At 37.1% G+C, this 10,611-nt stretch overlaps 1 pseudogene; it reads left to right on the top strand.

Moving 5' to 3' along the window:
- Positions 1-5,489: 5,489 nt before the first annotated feature.
- On the top strand, positions 5,490-9,400 carry LOC135079460 (cytochrome P450 6B6-like; annotated as a pseudogene).
- Positions 9,401-10,611: the final 1,211 nt, after the last annotated feature.

Here is a 10,611-nt window from a genome sequence, read left to right as displayed (position 1 = left end):
CTTTTCGTTTGGAATGTCATTGACTATCATGAAACAGTCCAGTTGTTCCGCGAAGACGTCCCATTTTTCACCGGCGAATGATTTTATGTCGCCGCACACCGCCATTTTGTGCTCCGTGATTTTGGAAGATTCTTTAACTTCTTTGATTTTATTCTTTCGATTTTGTGATCTGGTTCTGGGCCTCGTAAGTAACGATGAGCCGCTCTACCTACTTAGAAAGAAAAAAAACTTACAAGTCAAAACGCACCGGTTTATTGATAACGCGGCCACTTCGCGTTGTTTTTGGAATTAAATCTTTGCTAGAAGTGTCTGCGTTATTAGTACTAGTATTCTTACTACCGTAGTTATTACTACTACTAGAATTAGTAAAAGAATCAAAAGTATTAAATCATGGTCACCAATGTACGCTATTAATACCCGATGTACGTAATTATATTAATATACGTTATGTTCAGGTATATTATTGTTGTTGTCCACTTATAAGTAATGTCCACTTTATAAGTTAAGTCCACAAAACGTACGTCAGAAGGTTGGAACAGTAAAACATGTGATTTCTTTAAAGGTGTAATTGCGACTAAAATAAAACTGGCGGGCTCAGCCGCCGACACATACAAGGAACAGTATAACTATTGTTTTCTATTGTTGATTGTATTGGGCAATGATGTGGGGACGCAGGACGCTACTCAATACGCTCTGTTCATTCATAAAGTTAATTTATTACTCTGATTAATGTGTACCTACAATATTATATTTTCATCTTATTGATTTATGAAATATTGTATGTATTGATATAATATTATGTTGAAACTCTATTGATTGAATTAATGTATATTGATAATAATATATTTATTTACGCTCTATTGATTTAGAAAATGTATAATGAACTTAATCAGTAGCTAATCTAATAAATGTACCTAAGCGAATGTCATGATTTAACATTATCAAAATGTGTACTAAATTACAATTTACATAATTAAGTTCATGAGATTTAACTATGTATAATTTTTTATACCACTAAGGAATTAATGTACCAGTATTTATTTCATTTATTTAATCGGATCCACTAACTATGTTAAGTTATTTTCATTTTTCTTAAATAAGTGTGCGTCGGGAGACAGCACAATATCGGATGGCCGAATGTCATGATTTTTAGAAAATATTGTTATTATTTTAGTGAATTTAAAAAAATGTTACGATTTTAGTATATATTTTAAAGTTAAAAAGTGGCAACACTGTTAAAAACTTCAATCTTGTTTGGCAAGGAAGTGGTAATGTGGAGGGGATAGAGAGGCTTGTTGTAGGCCTAGAGCTCACTCAGAATCATTACTCTGTTAGCTTTGATAGAGCTCAGACTACTTGAGGAACCTATGTCCGATAGCTATTAAATAATAAGTTATTGTGTATTGGATATTGAATAATTAAAGTGTGTGTGTAAGTGAAAAATATACTCGGGTTTGGCTGGAGTAACGTGTTTTCTTTTTAGAATGGTACTGCTTCTTTTAATACTAATTGATTAACACACCTCTATACCACCGTAAGTTTATTAACTTGACTACAATGGATAAGAAAAAAGTTATTATTGATATAATTTCCCCACAGTTAGCGATAATATTCAATAATTGCATAGAGAAGGGCATCTTCCCCGACCTCATGAAACATAGTAGACTAATGCCATTATTTAAGTCTGGTAGCAAAACCGACCCTGGCAATTATAGACCCATTTCTATCTTGCCCGCTCTAAGCAAGATTTTTGAAAAAATCATACAGGAGCAACTTATGATTCACTTTGGCTCTAATAAACTATTTCATAGTGAACAACATGGACCTATAAAAAAAGTCGGACGGATTCTCATCAACAAAATACTGTGACATTAGGATACACCAGCTTGCCTGTACGTACAGGCCGGCACGCACACATTCACACCCTGACGCACCACTTCGAGTGCAAACTTCACACAGTTGACACATTTAGACAGCGAAAAAACAACACGAATACGACATGTCTTGTGTGATGAAATTGTGTAAAAACCGTTCTGTTCGAACAAACAAAAATTAAGGAATCACATTTCACAGGTAAAATAATAATCCAATCACTTATTTCCCGACATTTAAATATTTAAATTAATTGAAATCAAACGTCATTCACTCGAAAAAATAATACGTCAAAGACCAGTGTTCTCAGTTATTTACGTGGGAAAATTACCCGAAATATGGGAAATTAATAATAATTTTAGGACTTTTTAGTTATTTATTACGCATACTATAGAAATAAAATAATTTATCATAATAATTGTGTTTTAATGGGATATATTTTCATAGGCAGATTTGATCCTTCCCAAAAATGTCGAACTGCGAAATTCAAATTTTCTTACATTGATTGCAAGTCAGTGTCAGGTTGTATGTTAAAATCTATCAGAGATAATAATAATTATGTTGATTATGTATAACATTATGATTATAATGTACACAAGATTCGTAATTTGTAACTGCGTGAATCATTTTTGATCAACATTCATACCCTGACACTGATTTGCAAACAATGTAAGAAAATTTGAACATTGAAAATTTCGCGCCTGCCTCAACGCATTTACCTTTCATCCTTTTCAAATTCTGTCTACATTTCCAAGTAACATCTGCCGATCTATGTTTTTCTTAAAATGAATGGGTAAAATGTTTTGGCTAACATGGCATCCCTAAATTCACTCACACAATAGACAGACGTCAAAATTTTGCGTCACAGTTTTGTTGTAGCGCGAGTTCCGTCCGCCTTTTTTTATAGGTCCATGGTGAACAATATGGTTTTACCAAGGGTCGTTCCACCACCGATGCCGGGGTTGCACTACTTAAACATATCTTCGAGGCTTGGGAGAATTCTCAAAATGCACTAGGGGTCTTCTGTGATCTCTCAAAAGCTTTTGACTGCGTAGAACATCAAACGCTAATTCGCAAACTGCACTATTATGGGGTGAAGGACTCGGCTTTGGATTTAATACAATCCTATTTAAACTTTAGAGTTCAAAAAGTTGACATAAATGGTGTTTTGTCTTCTGGGTCACCTGTGAAAATGGGAGTTCCGCAGGGGTCCATTCTGGGTCCATTCTTGTTTCTTATATACATTAATGATCTACCATATTTTGTTAAGGACTCTTGCGAAATCGTGTTATTTGCTGATGACACATCTTTGATTTTTAATATTGATAGAAGTAAAAATAACTTTGACGATGTAAATAATGCACTAACAAGAGTTTTAAGTTGGTTCACTACAAATAATTTACAACTCAATGCAAAGAAAACAAAATGTATAAAATTCTCTTTGCCTAACGTAAAAACAGTTAATACCCAAATAGAACTTAATAATAATGCAATCGATCTGGTAGACTCTACTGTATTTCTGGGAATTACCCTGGATTCAAAACTCCAGTGGGGCCCCCATATAGAAACTCTGGCGGGAAAGCTCAGCTCAGCGGCTTTTGCAATAAAAAGGATACGGTCATTAACCGATGTTTCAACAGCTCGCTTAGTCTACTTTAGCTACTTCCATAGCCTAATGTCATATGGAATCATGCTATGGGGCAAAGCTGCAGATTTTGAAACAATATTTATTTTGCAAAAACGTGCGATAAGATACTTGTATAAAATGAAAGCAAGAGCGTCCCTTAGAGAATTGTTTAAAGAAATTGGCATTCTCACGGCCGCTTCACAATACATCTTAAACTGTATTCTATTTATTCAACAAAATATTAACGAATTCAAAAAGAAAAGTGATATTCACCAAATTAACACTAGAAATAAAAATAAATTGGCTATACCCACTTTTAGACTTAATAAAGTGTTTGCCACTTTTATGGGACAAGGTATCCATTTTTATAACAAAGTCCCTGATAAATATAAAGAGCTACCGTATAATAAATTTAAAGGTATAGTTAAAGATCACATGCTTAAAAAAGCCTATTATACAACTCGAGATTTTCTTAATGATAAGTCATCCTGGGAGTAGGATTATGGTCCTCTCATGCTCGCACTAAAAAGAATTAAAATGAAAAGTAATATTGTATAAACTAATAATAATTTCTCAAATGTTATAGTGTCATGCTTCTCAATCTGGACTGTTACTTAGCTTTATTATTAGTTTTTTTTTAAAGAGATAACTTGGCATTGTCATTCTCACTAAAATGTCTCTGGGGTGGTGGCGTAGTGAGGCGGGTCGTTACATTCCCTCTAATATGGTCGAGTGAAGCGATGGCTGGTTCACTCGTCATGTCTGTGAACAGGCGCTGCTTTCGGGGACTGGTCAATCCAAGTTATTCAAATTTATGTATGCGAGTCATTTCTACTAGTACCTTAATATGTAAGTCTAGATATTAGCACGTCACTACCTTGTTTAATATACCACGCAATCTTGTATACCCATTCTTATGATACACCATACAAGAATGCATGGTAAATTCAGTGAACTGCTCCTGAATCGAATGTACCTACTACTACTATTTCTATTTATTTATATTAACCGGCAGACAGTGGTGACTGAGTTTGTTGCGGCGCTTCTTCTCAGCACTTGCCAAATGTTGGTCTCGAAGCGCTGGTAGGGTAAAAAGATTATGAGACATGTAGAGGCTCCTTAAGAGCATATGACGATTTGTAAGAACTATTTATTAGTCTAAACAAATAAAGAAATTTTGACTTTGACTTTGTTAAAATCTGGAACAGGCTATCGCCTGGTAAACTGTCCACACCAATAGATTTTGATAATTTTCCAAAAAAGGCCGAATAACTTTGATGCCATCAAATTTTCTATTATCAATGCAAACCAAACTCACGATAACACATTCTGAGTTACATTTTCCACTGTTTAAAATTCAAGATAAGTAGGCGTATAGTTCTGAAATGCAATGTCAGAGCCACAAATTCCGACCTAAAAGGTATTGGGAAGGGGCCGAGGCTTAGGAAGGCAAACTAATAATCAGTGGCCGTCATAAACTAACTCGGCGGCGCTTAATCCCGGGCTCGGGCCCGCGCAGCCCAGCCGCGTCAGCCACGCCAGTCCCTACTGCCGAGGTTGTAACATTGTTAGTGAACTTACTTTAGCATCGATAAAAAGGCTAAGGGCTCCTGCACACGACGCCGCTACCGCGCCGCCGCCGCGCTGTCGCCGCGCCGCTACACTGTTCATACGCACCGAGTAAAACAACCGCCGCGCCGCCGCCGCGCCGCCACCGCGCCTTCATAGCATAATTTCGCCCGCGGCGCGGCGGCGGCGCGGCAGCGGTGTTTACGCGGCGCGTATACACAGTGCAAAGGCGCGGCGACGGCGCGGCGGCGGCGCGGTAGCGGCGTCGTGTGCAGGCAGGAGCGCTAAGGCTAATAATATAATTTTCATGTTGTTTTAATTTTATTGTATTTTGTTTAAAGTCAAAGATAAACCTATTATTCGCAACTATGTCGCTAATATCTCACGTAGTCACGACGTCTCTGCGCTCACGCCTAGTCGCATCCCGAACGCCGCGCGCTCCGCACTCGACATGATCGTCGTCGCGCTCGCGGTCATCGCGCTCGTTGCGCTGTACCTTTACAACGTTAGAAACTTCACCTACTGGAAGGAAAGAGGAATCAAACACGACAAACCCATAGGTACCATTCTTTGGCACCAATGCCAAAAACTTTCTGCTGCAGCAAAGCTTTACAGAATCGATTGATGAACCTTATTGGAAGTATCCCGAAGAGAATGCGGTCGGGATTTTCAGATCTACAGATCCATGCTTGGTAATAAAAGACCCGGAGATTATTAAGCGGATTTTGACTACAGATTTTAACATGTTCTACCCTCGTGGGTTGAATCGATTAAAAGGGCACGAGATCGAGCCGATGCTGCGCAACCTGTTCTTCGCGGACGGCGACACGTGGCGCCTGCTGCGGCAGCGCATGACGCCGGCGTTCACGAGCGGCAAGCTGCGCGCCATGTTCCCGCTCATCGTGGAGCGCGCCGAGAGCCTGCAGGCGCGCGCGCTGGCCGCCGCCGCCGCCGGCCGCACGCTCGACGCGCGCGACCTCATGGCGCGCTACACCACCGACTTCATCGGCGCCTGCGGCTTCGGCCTCGAGGCCGACTCGCTCAACGAGGACGACTCCGCCTTCAGGAAACTCGGAGCGAAGATATTCCGATTTAGCGTAAAGGACGCTATGATTATTATGCTTAAGGATTTTTTTCCGCACCTACTTAAACGTGTTCACACTCTCAAAAGGGTGGAGGGTGAAATGACTGATCTAGTTAGAGTTATATTAAAACAAAGAAATTACCAACCATCTGGCAGAAATGACTTCATTGATTTATTGCTAGAATGCAAAAAGAAAGGTACGTTGGTTGGGGAGTCTATAGAAAAAAGGAAAGCGGACGGAACAGCTGAAACCGCGTCTTTAGAACTGGACGACGTTCTCATGACTGCTCAAGTGTTTGTGTTTTTCGCCGCGGGCTTCGAGACGTCGTCGTCCGCGACCAGCTTCACGCTGCACCAGCTGGCGTACCACCCGGAGGTGCAGAAGAAGGTGCAGGAGGATATAGACAGGGTGTTGGCCAAACATGACAATAAACTGAGCTACGAGGCTGTCAAAGAGATGACCTATTTGGATTGGGCTTTCAAAGAGGGTATGAGGATGTTCCCCTCGCTTGGATTTTTGATCAGGAAATGCGTGGGTAAATACACAATCCCTGAGTTAGGGATGACGATCGATGATAAAGTGCGGGTGTTCATCCCAGTTCAAAGCATGCAAAACGACCCAAAGTACTTTGACAGTCCTGAGGAGTTCAGGCCAGAGCGCTTCCACCCCGACTCATTCGAAAGTGCGAAGTTGAAGTTTGTGTATCTGCCATTCGGAGAAGGGCCCCGTGCTTGTATAGGTGAGTGATTTTATTCATTTATTAACATACAAACCCGTGAATTAAGCATAATAATAATGATGCCAATACTTACAGATTGAAATTTATTAAAAGTAACTAACATTATTCAATCCAGTACCGAACCTTATAGGCATAGGTCAGGGTCAATGTCAATAAATATTTATCAAAATTGTGGATTCAATGCAAATCTGTGAGAAGTTGTTTACATTAATAATATAATAATTTACTGTTTTAAAACGCTATATTTTTTTTTATAAAATAACTTAAAATAGAGGTTTCAATGTCTGAAAATAGGTGACTTTCAATTTATACTATTACGTTATACCATCATCATTCATCACTCTAAATAAAATTCTGATAAACAACTTAAAAATAATAATTCTTGATACCGATAATAATAATATAATCTATTAAAATATTATTGTATTCATTATACCCGTACTCATTATGTCTAACAGAACACTGTACACACAAACAAACGATTGTGTATAGTGTAAATTAATTATAATTGGCATTAAGCAACATTGTTAAGTAGGATGTTTGGAGGATTTTCTCTATCATACGAATTCAATTTGTAGTTTTGAATGGACTGGAAGATTTTAACAGAATTGACAATAACTGTGTTTTGATCTCGCGGTGCCTCGCGATAAGAACTTATCTACTGTTGCTATTAGCATTCCGGATTGCTCAAGACCGACGCGCAGGCAGACGTAAACAATACTTATGATAAATTGTATTTTATTTAACTTGTCATTTATAAAATGGGTACTTGTAATATAGATTCTCTTCCTTGAAAGTAATTCAACAAAAGTTATTTAATGTCAATTTTGCGGTGGTACCGATTTGGAATCTTTCTAATTAAACAAAGCATTCATCAATTAGTAACTTATAAATTAGTTAGTTTTAAGTTATTAGAAGTAATGAGAAGATGGAATAGCAAAACAATTAAGATGCAGAAATGTTCATACTAATGAAATAATTGTCATTTGAAAATCCAATTTGAGAATCAAAACACTTTATGCAATAAAAACTTAAGTGATGCTAATGATAGCTCACATTGATACGTTCCTAGGTATAATGATGAAGTATTTTTGATTAAGTATAGCGTGAAGTGTAGGAGTTGTTGATTCATGTCTTGTGAATCTGAGTGTTATTATGTTGTAGATTTTAATCAAATACCTACCATGACTTGAATCCGAATCAAATTTTGCATGCTGATAAAGCAGTATAGTAGCCCCTAGCACGAAAAACTTTCGACTTAGAATAATTTTCCATCAAAAAGTATGAAAACGTAAATAAGTAGTGCCCCTGTGATCGTGACGTAAAATGGACTTAACATGAGAAATGGTACCACGAAACTAATTTCGACAATCGAGATCGTCACGTTATCGTTGAATTTTCGAATTCAATCGAAGGCTTGAGTATCGAATTTTGTCAAATACGTAAACAATTCGAAGACGAGAGTTTTTTCGTGTCAGAGTCAGAGGTGCTGTACTGTAAACATTATACTACTCGTATGTACTTAAGTATTTTAACTTTGCATAACTGGTTTGTGTTTACATCAGGTGAGCGTCTCGGGCACATGCAGTCGCTGGCTGGCCTGGCCGCAGTCCTGTCCAAGTTCACGGTGGAGCCTGCGCCGGAGACGGTCCGCAAGCCGCGCGTCTACCCCAAGTCCGGCATCGTGCAAAGCATCGACGGAGGCCTGCCCCTGCTCTTCAAAGAACGGAAAATAACCAACTAATCATAAGTTTACATTAAATAAAGGCCACGCCTTTTATAGGTTAGCATTGTATTTGTAATAGACATACAGGTGTAATTTAAATTACTGACATCCTTTTAAAATTAAACTGTACTCATGATACACGGTTGGTACATTCCCCATAATAATATTATGAGAAGCGCAAGCGACCGGTTTAAAACGATTGTACATTCAACAGCACATCAGAATTACACCCGTATTCACAAACGATGCTTGCTTAAGTGAAGTAGCAAATCTAACGCACAGCGTTAAACAGAGCTCTTTGATTGGTTCGTGTATCATCCTGTGCGTCCACGCGCACGGTGAGACCTCATAGTAATGTTTGTGAATACGGGCGAAAACAACACCTATCACCATCGAAATAAGATGCCACAGTGTTATGCTTCATGTGCTGTTTGTTGCCATACAAGATTTTCATTATTGCCGTTTTAACTAATTGGATTATTCTGTATTATTATACATATTTGGGGTATGCACTGTGTATCATGAGTCTTATTTTAAAAGGATATCAACGATTTAAATTTCACCCTGTATGATTGTCAGAGAAACCTTCATTTAACTCGCTATCACGATGCAACTTTGTATCACTAGATTGTATTTGATTGCGTGGCTGCTAAATACAAATGTCTTCAATAATTGCATTTATTGTGGTGAATGTAATTATGGTGGGTGGAAGTTGATTGTACAAGTTTAGAATACATTAAAAATTAATTATAAAATTGTAAATAAACTCAGATTTAAGTGTTTTTCCTGTTTTAATTACATAATTCCAGAAATGTTGCGGTGACTTTTATATACGAACGTCTTTGTGTACTTAGTTAATTGATATATGAAGCGATAAAAACAAAATTTAGGTATGCCAATTAACTTAGCGAATGCATTAAGAGAACCGGAACCAATGACGCTGTACCTACCTAAGTTTCTTCATCTTTTTGGAGTTTGACCTGTTACAATTTTCGTCATCCTTTAAGATAATACTTACATAAAATTTATCTTATTAGTCACCATTCGTAAAACATGTGTACATCAAGAGACATCAAGCCGTCGTAATAAGGATAATTACAATAATTACATAGTTGATAATTAATGGGCAAACAACCTAGTCATACATGACATTATAGGAGTACGATAACTTATCTAAAATTACATTGCATAAACATCATTAAATTATATTTTATATAATCTATACCGATGGCTCCTACGTATAAGGGCGAAACTGCCGCTTACGCCTTTTTCCAATTATTTAAGCAATGATTTCACTTTGCTCTAATCTATAACATCAGTAAGAAAAAAAAATTTTTTTTCCATTAGATACAAAATAAAATTTTAGGCAAATAGGCGTATGTGCAAAACTACGCCACGTATAAAGCCCAATCATACGATTCGTCAATCTATACGAGTAGTTGCTTACATAAACATATATTTTTTATAATCCAAATCTTAAATAAAGCCATGAAAATATTTAGCAAATTGTTTTATTTATAAATTATGACACATTATATAGTTATTTAATTTTTAGCGTTAAGAGTCGCATCTCAAACTAATTTGAAAATTATAAATAACTTGAAAAAATCGAACTGCCTAAGGCATCGTGGGTTCAATTCCCGCCTTAGGCAATTCGATTTTTTCAAGTTATTTACATTTTTTAAAAATATGACACATTATGTTAAAAGACCTAACTAAATCTCGAGCACAGTATATGGGCGTATTTGCGTTAAAACGTAAAACGGTACATTAAACGACTTTTTCTAACTGATTTATTTATTGATATAGCACATGATAACAATTAAAATAATTACATGCATAAATAAAGAGAGTAATCGCTTAAAATATTATATTTACGTTGTCATTTAAGTCTCTTTACGTTGAACAATATACATGAAATTATAGAAATATGCCGACGTAAAAGGGCAATGCGTAAAATCTCAAAATATATAAGAAAAATATAAAAATTGAT

The sequence above is a fragment of the Ostrinia nubilalis genome, chromosome 16 (assembly GCF_963855985.1).
Source record: "Ostrinia nubilalis chromosome 16, ilOstNubi1.1, whole genome shotgun sequence".
NCBI classification, from domain to species: Eukaryota; Metazoa; Arthropoda; class Insecta; order Lepidoptera; family Crambidae; genus Ostrinia; species Ostrinia nubilalis.
This window is presented reverse-complemented; position numbering and strand designations above follow the sequence as displayed.